At 43.2% G+C, this 8,759-nt stretch overlaps 1 protein-coding gene across 2 annotated transcripts in view; it reads left to right on the top strand.

The window, feature by feature from the left end:
- Nucleotides 1–5,106: 5,106 nt before the first annotated feature.
- The window catches only part of kcnab2a (potassium voltage-gated channel subfamily A regulatory beta subunit 2a), a 75,224-nt gene continuing 71,571 nt past the window's right edge, over nucleotides 5,107–8,759 (top strand). The window contains exons 1-2 of one of the 2 annotated variants that reach the window (XM_046075554.1): nucleotides 5,107–5,265; nucleotides 8,220–8,291. The gene's annotated coding sequence lies outside the window, so the exon portion shown is untranslated. The remainder of the gene's footprint in view (nucleotides 5,266–8,219; nucleotides 8,292–8,759) is intronic. The other variant, XM_046075556.1, reaches the window with a different exon arrangement.

Raw genomic sequence — 8,759 nt, 5'->3', positions numbered from 1 at the left:
ATGTTGAGGTTTTAGTGAGGATAATGTTCCTGTGAGAGGAGCTGCTCACCTTGGGGCAGTACTGGCACTGTTAAATTGGACAGCAGCGTACTCAACAAGTTCTTCCTCCTCCTCTTCCTCCTTTTGTCTTCGGGGGACAGCTGGTATGATGTTGGAGTAGACAGGATCTGTCTGATTATTGGAGAAGTGGAAACTGGCATAATGAAGGTCATCCTGCTCCCTGTCGTCTGGTCTATCTCCAGGCTCGGATGATTGCTTGGAGGATCTCTTTTTCCTGGTTAGAATGAATTAAAAAACAAGGAAATAATACTTTAATAATACTAGTTGCCAAACTGACTGCTAATAAGACTCTGGTATTTAATGTACAATGCATTAATAACACAAATCTACTCACCTTATCAGAAGGAGGACAGAGAGCCATATGATAGCCAGGAAAACAGCAGGGATTGTTCCAAAGACTGCTGATTTCCATACTCCTGGGAAAACTGGCATTGAGATTAAAACAGTGGAATTAATTTGTAACTGATCCATGGATAGCTTGTATCTGCAAGTGTAACGTCAGTGTTTATTGAAAATGGAAGCAGTAGCAAACAAAAGCCCAGCGGAGGAAGAGAAAGAAGCAGCTGCAATAAAAAAAATATCCCGCTAATGTGTAGCTTTTTCAAAAAAGCAAGAAATGAAGCGGAGGATGTCGAGCTAGCCAATGTTTGTTTGGGTGCACCGTCTACTCTACCAGCTATGCTCAGCCTCAGTACGTTAACTGTAGCTAACTTTAGGAAAGAAACGGAAAAATAGACAAAGATGACGGTCCGCAAACACAACGAAGTAACTCCACCTGAAGCGCGGTGGCTGGGACAATCATCTGCACTATGGGGATTGATTACAAAGAGTCCGGGGGGAAATTCTTCTCAAAGGGATTTCAGCCTTTCAGAATCTGGTGGCTAACTATCCAGCATCACGGAGGGGGAACGAGGCCAGCTGAAAGACATGCTATCATATTATTATTATATATGTAACAACACTGCCCAAAAAAATAAAGGGAAAGCTTAAACAACACAATGCAACTCCATGTCATTCACACTCCTGTGAAATCAAACTGTCCACTTAGCAAGCAACACTGATTGACAATCAATTTCACATGCTGTTAGCCAATTAGCAAGACACCCACAATAAAGAAGTGGTTCTGCAGGTGGTGACCACAGACCACTTCTCAGTTCCTATGCTTCCTGGCTGATGTTTTGGACACCTTTGAATGCTGGCGGTGCTTTCACTCTAGTGGTAGCATGAGACGGAGTCTACAACCCACACTAGTGGTTCAGGTAGTGCAGCTCATCCAGGATGGCACATCAATGCGAGCTGTGGCGAGAAGGTTTGCTGTGTCTGTCAGCGTAGTGTCCAGAGCATGGAGGCGCTACCAGGAGACAGGCCAGTACATCAGGAGACGTGGAGGAGGCCGTAGGAGGGCAACAACCCAGCAGCAGGACCGCTACCTCCGCCTTTGTGCAAGGAGGAGCACTGCCAGAGCCCTGCAAAATGACCTCCAGCAGGCCACAAATGTGCATGTGTCTGCTCAAACGGTCAGAAACGGACTCCATGAGGGTGGTATGAGGGCCCGACCTCCATAGGTCGGAGTTGTGCTTACAGCCCAACACCGTGCAGGACGTTTGGCATTTGCCAGAGAACACCAAGATTGGCAAATTCGCCACTGGTGCCCTGTGCTCTTCACAGATGAAAGCAGGTTCACACTGAGCACATGTGACAGATGTGACAGAGTCTGGAGACGCAGTGGAGAACGTTCTGCTGCCTGCAACATCCTCCAGCATGACCGGTTTGGCTGTGGGTCAGTAATGGTGTGGGATGGCATTTCTTTAGGGGGCCGCACAGCCCTCCATGTTCTCGCCAGAGGTAGCCTGACTGCCATTAGGTACCGAGATGAGATCCTCAGACCCCTTGTGAGACCATATGCTGGTGCAGTTGGCCCTGGGTTCCTCCTAATGCAAGACAATGCAAGACAATGCTAGACCTCATGTGGCTGGAGTGTGTCAGCAGTTCCTGCAAGAGGAAGGCATTGATGCTATGGACTGACCCGCCCGTTCCCCAGAACTGAATCCAATTGAGCACATCTGGGACATCATGTCTCGCTCCATCCACCAACGCCACGTTGCACCACAGACTGTCCAGGAGTTGGCGGATGCTTTAGTCCAGGTCTGGGAGGAGATCCCTCAGGAGACCATCCGCCACCTCATCAGGAGCATGCCTAGGCGTTGTAGGGAGGTCATACAGGCACGTGGAGGCCACACACACTACTGAGCCTCATTTTGACTTGTTGGAGTAGTTGGATCGGCCTGTAGTGTGGTTTTCCACTTTGATTTTGAGTGTGACTCCAAATCCAGGCCTCCATGGGTTGATAGATTTGATTTCCATTGATAATTTTTGTGTGATTTTGTTGTCAGCACATTCAACTATGTAAAGAAAGGAGTATTTAATGAGATTATTTCTTTCATTCAGATCTAGGATGGGTTAGTATAGTGTTCCCTTTATTTTTCATGGCAATAGGCCTGAGAGAGAGAAATCTCTCATCTCATGGGATCAAGGTTATGCCACTACTTATCAAAGTTTCCTCCTCACTAGAGGAAGAGGTGTCCAGGCAACAGCTATCACAGTAGAAAGTTAACTCAATTGCGCGTGTCTTTATTCCACTGCAGCAAAGTCGCAGACATCAGCCCAAGGATCGGTACGTGATGTCACCGTCACACGGAAGCGCTTCCGCCAGCTGCACATACAGGTCCGTGTGTTGCGGTGGATCACTTACTGATCCTTCAGAAATGCTTGGAAAAAATGTAGCATGTGTGGACGCTACTCGGTCAATAAAAGCACTTTGATTTGATTCAGAAAACAGCACCAAGCTACTGAGAAATGTAGTTAAACTAGTAACGGCTTTACTTGTAGCAACGCTACTGCCCAACACTGCTCGTATGGAGGGCATGTTGAAGCAAACTCGGTGGCAGTAGAGCGCTGAGACGATGACTGTTGCAGTCAAAGACGGAGCAACTTTCTGCTCTTTAATTTATTCTGTGCACAGTCGAGGGCTTCACTGTGTTTGTCATGTCACCGCTCTTGGCAGCAATTATCTTATGTCGCAAATATTGCATTGCGTGCTGTTACATCAAGCCTGGTACAATGTAGCCACACTTTTGATTTTCTCCACGTCTTTTACATCCACGAGCCACGTCTCTGTGCATAACCGGCGTGAACTAGTGTTTACATCACCGCAGCCAATTACAATCACTCTTACATTTGGGCACATCAAGCATGCTGCATGCTTATTGGCTCATTGATGTTAACATGAACCTTTTTAGGTATCGAAATTTGGCACCGAAAGACAAGACATTTTTTGATACTTGATGGTATTGAGGCAATTCGGTCGGTGCCTAAAAAGCATTGAACTCGAAACCCGGTCCTAGTTAAGGCTGCTAAGAGTGGCCTAACCAGTTATTAGGTTTAGGGGGCACTCACTTTTTCACACAGGGCCATGTAGGTTTGGATTTTTTTCGCTTTATACCTTCATTTAAAAACAGCTAAAAATCTTTGTCTAATATTTCAATTTGTTTGATGTGAAACATTTCAATGTGACAAACACTTTTTCTCGTGTGCGTGTGTGAGAGAATACCTGTGATACACCTTTCAGTTCTTTCTAAACACTAACACATCTATACACTGATAAAAATACTGCTAAATATTTCCTTGGCCCAGAATAGTCAGAAACACATGATGGGATGTGGGCTGTGTTCCACTCGATGGCGTCATCTCTGAGCCCAACTACCTGCTCGGCCACCTGTTCAGTTACCTGATGCCCGAGTAATCTGTACCGAAAAAACAATTTCAATAAGATATTATCAAAACTGCCAAATTACCAAGTGGAGGAGGTGCTTATGTTTTGGAGGTAAAATGTGTTACAGCATACCATTATAAATGTAGCATTGTTGTGGTAAAGAGATGCTCGGGCCTGCAAATCATATTCTGCAGACGTAAGAGAAAATGCTTGTTTGGTACAGAGCCTAGCAAAAATTCGCAAGTCATTGATTTGTGCTAGCATTACTTGCAAATACTATCTGCAAGGTGGGGGTCAGTTTCACATGAACTGTAGCACTTTGTTAGATTGCTGAAGACAACAATTGGTTAACAGCCAATATGATATGGTATTTTGAATCTTGAATATTCCCTTTTTTAAACTACTGCTCAACTATATTGAGGACAGTAAAATAGGCTGTTTATGCATACACTTTTTTTTTTGATATTTGATATACAGTAGTATTTATTATAACAAGTTATTGATTCTTTTAGGGAGTAATCCTCTCACTTAACCACCCTCTGCTTGGACATGGGGGTGCACTGCCAACAATTAGACCTGGACCTGATAGGGATTTTAAGGCATGCTCACAGCATATAGGAGGCAACTTATCGGAGCTTGAACCAGGTGCTGCCAGATTTCTTGTGGTTGACAAACACTTTTTCTCGTGTGTGTGTGAGAGAGAGAGAGAGAGAATTATATTGCGTAGTTCATTTTACCAGTTTGCATAATAGGGCACAGGGTGTATGGATGTTCTTATGTGCTTGCATATAGCTTTGACATAAAATACCGTGTTGACTTGCTATGCAGCCAATAAACTTTGAACCTGTTTCAATGGAATCCACGAAATCTCCATGAAGGAGTGCCTTGTCATTGGATTTAAAATGAACACACATGCTTCTCGCTTGCTTTCCCTCCGTCCCACCCTTCTTCTCTTTCACCGTTTACAGCTCACTCTGATTCACTGAATGCATGCTTACTCAAATGCTGACAGTGCAAAGGCAGGTGGGGGTGTGTGTGTGTGTGTGTGTGTGTGTATAGAGGAACGAGGGAGGGGCATTTTCTTTAATGCAACTGCTCTGCTCAGTGACTCTCCAAGCTCACACATTTATTCTGTCCCTTCTCTCCGTCTCTTTCTCCCCCCTCTGTTCCCCATCCCTGTTCTGTCTGTCTGGTGTCACTTTATTTATTTTTTTCTGCCTTTCTCATGTCAGACATACATGCTTCTCTCACTCAGACACATAATCTTGGTCTCACAGGATCTCACATTCACCAGTCTTGTATCATCCCTCCTCCCTCTCCGTTTTCCTGCTCAATCTCTTGGATTTTGGCCGCGGCTCCTCCATCACAGCTACAGTATTCTGCATTTACTCCCTGGTTCTTCTCACTGCGTCAGGATTCAGCAGCAGACTGAGGTGGGTGTTTTTAAAGAGCATCATTGCTAGGTCTGAGGTTCCATGTCTTTTGCATCTCTCTCTTTCTCTCTCTCCCGCTCACTCTCGTGCTCTCTCTCTTCCTCTCTCACCCCTCTCTCTTCCTGCCTCTTCTCACTTTGCTCTGTCAGTGGGATGATTGTGCTTGTCTGTTCCTACAAGGGAAGAAAATGCCATACACTCTGTATGCAGCTGCATTTAACATTGTCACACACTATGCTAGTGAGGTAGCATATCTACCTGTCCAGATCTGACTGTCTCAGAGCTGTGAGTACGGTTGATAGTGCCACTGCTGCATTGAAAGCCATCTTTGCATACGTTATTATACTGGCATGTATTTTGCGCTCCCCCCCCCCCTTCTGTCTCTGCTCCATTACTCTCCTCTGTCTTTCATGTTTTATGCATGCTCTGTCCTTTTGAATACATGCCAGATACTTGGCCATGCTGTAGGATTTATAAAGAACTACCTGAAAATAACCAGAAGTGAAAGACAAAATCCACATGCACACACAGGCGCATTCAGACGGGAGGTCCAGTTTCTTTTCACCTTGCCCGCCTCACTGCTGCTGCAGCTCCATCTGTTGCAGTTGCCACAGCCAGCAACACCCTGAAGCCAGGCTTTATCTGTTCTCCCAGTGTTGTGATGTGTGTTGCTGAGAGGTTGTGACAGTCATCTGTGCCTGGCCGAATGTGTTACTGTGTCATTTAAATGTGTGTAGGTGTTCATGCTGAGGCTGATTGTTGTGGGCCAGTCTCTCTGCATGCCTGTGCGTGTTTGCACACGTGTGTGTGTGTGTGTGTGTGTGTGTGTGAGAGAGAGCTCTCTTGTATACAGTATGTGTGCTTGCCTGCACATGGGCTCTGGTCCAAGAAGAAAGCACAGGAGAGGCAGGCTGCAGGGGTTCAGTTTGGTGCAGTAAGCTGTTGAATGCTCTGTAACAAGCAGGCAAAGGCAGATTCATGGGCTGGTGTGTCCTTTCACTCGGCTGGTACATCAATATTGCAGAAAGCACTGCTTTTTCTGAATTGTCTGGAATGAATGTGTCCTTGAGTAGCCAAACTCTTAACAAAGTTCATTGTTGTTGTTAATACTAACATATAACTGATGAGACATGTGTTTGTGTGGATGCAAGAGCAGTAACAAGGTTTTTCATTGTTCTGTACTTGTTATTGTTGTATTTTAAGGAAAGGCACTGACAGGGCCCAACAAACAACACTATTAACTATACTTTAAACATGTCTTCAAAGACGTTCTAGTGACATCCTATGGCAACAGGAAAGGCAGATTCATCTGGAATTTGCACAAGTGCTTTGGTTAAGTGTCATGTCTCATACTTAAGCTAGAAACAAAGGAGACACAACTTCTGTTGATGATGGATCTGCGTTTTTCTAAGGTGAACCGTAGACACATTTTCGAAGACTGTTAATTCCCGTGAGGTTTGTATGCTTCTGGGAAATGGCCATCTTCAGTATGCAAACTAGTTGCAACAAAGTGCAGCTGCAGTTTATAGCATTAATGAAGAGGGCAGCATATTCATATTATGTAACCTAATACATGACACAAACAGCTTTCTCATCCAGCATTCTGTGTGATATATTGATTATTTTGTCTGCATTTTATACCTTATTGTGCTTTTCTGGCCCAGTTGTCTTTGGTTAGAAGGTAGCTCTGTTGTGTTGCTACTAACAATATTGGCAACATTTTTTTCACCTACAATGTCTTACTTGTATTTATATATGCTAAATACACAAGACAATTTTTTTTAAAAGGTAGCTTCAGAGTTATTTTGAAGGCGCTTTGGACAGAGCTTGACAAACGCCTTGTCTACACCAGCCACACAACGAATCAGTGTCTTATTCATTGATCCACATCACAATTATGTTCTGAAATTTTGACATTTTTGATGCTGATTCATTTTCTGTCAATCGTTAGTTATTTACGTCACACGTAGTGAGGTGCAAGTCATTATGCAGCCAGGATAGACAGCTGTGTTGGATCTGTATCAGTTGCGCTTTTGACATTTCACTCAGCCCTCTCACTAATGTAGGTCCTGACTCTCTGCAGTTTTTACAGCTTGGTCTGCTGGATGCTCCAGTGGGGGTGTTTCCTAAACTGAGCTCAGTAATCATTCTGCAGCTCCCAAGGGGCATCACTTGCACAAAAACACACACATTCACGCACAAACACAGGAACTCACTTAATTTATCACACATTTATTCAGCAGGTTTGTTGTTCTTCTCCTTAGTTCCCAAAATGTTCAGCATTTCTTTGCTTTTGAAATTACAGATTTTGTTATTAGATATGGGCTGAGATGGTCTAAACATTTTCAAATCAAAATCCTGATTTGAAAGACTGCAGTTTTCTAACTGTAGGAGCCGTGATTGCCGCGAGTGGTTTCATTGAGTAAAAAAGTTTCCAATAAAAAAATCTGATATTTCACATAATCTTTGTGCAAAAAGTTAGAGCATATAATAAATAAACAACACCCCAAAAGCACATTCATCTATAGAAATTGATATAAAAAATTAGGCAACCTGTAAGAACCACCATATTTATTCACCCCCTTCTATATAATTACCAAGCATTTCATTTGGACATTAACATCCAAAAAAACGTCATTAGCTTAAAAGGTGATTAGTTTGTATTGCTAATTTGCTTTACTTAGCTAAACTCCTCCATGGTCACCATTGTCCTTTCTTTTTCTAAGTAACCAGTTTTTCAGACTCATCTGAAAATTGAAATAATCTTTACTATCAAGATGTACATTATGTGTACAGGACAGAGTTGTGCACCAATTTGTTTAAGCTTGTACCTGATGTTCCTAATACTCGACAAGTAAGTAGTAATGAGATGCAGCTAATTAACATTACTTATAAATTTAGCTAACGTTACATAGCAGCAAAAACAAAACTTAATGTTAGTCTTTCCTTTTCAGCTCCAGACCGGAATCTGAAGCCCTGGGAGACGTTTGATTGCTAACCACCTTCACCAGCAGTTGGGGAAACAGGCAAGACTTTTTTTGGGAAGCTGTAGCATTTATTAACTGACATTCTTTAACCTCTGTACATTTACTGCCAGACTAACAACTTAAGCTTACGTTTTCCTCTGCTCCGCACACTTTCATATGCACGTTGTAGTGGCGCACATATTTCAGCAGTGTTGGTGTGCCACACCTGAAAGAATATAGGGGAGTTTATTTAATTGTAGGGAGTGCGTTACTTTGGTATTCTCTACGACATACAGTAAATGCAGTGTTGTGGCATATTATGCGGAGATAAAAACTATAACATATTTTAATCCGAATCTGCAGTGGGAGTAAATTTCCGATAATTGATTTTTCTCCATTGAGACGTAATACTTTAATAATACACAATGCATCTAAGAATCAGTTTTTTTTACCCCACCCCTACTGGTTACATTGCCTTGTTTGTTTGGCAGGTAATTAGCAGCTAGCCAGGTAGTGAATGAATGATGA

Source organism: Micropterus dolomieu, linkage group LG18, assembly GCF_021292245.1.
Source record: "Micropterus dolomieu isolate WLL.071019.BEF.003 ecotype Adirondacks linkage group LG18, ASM2129224v1, whole genome shotgun sequence".
Taxonomy (NCBI): domain Eukaryota; kingdom Metazoa; phylum Chordata; class Actinopteri; order Centrarchiformes; family Centrarchidae; genus Micropterus; species Micropterus dolomieu.
This window is presented reverse-complemented; position numbering and strand designations above follow the sequence as displayed.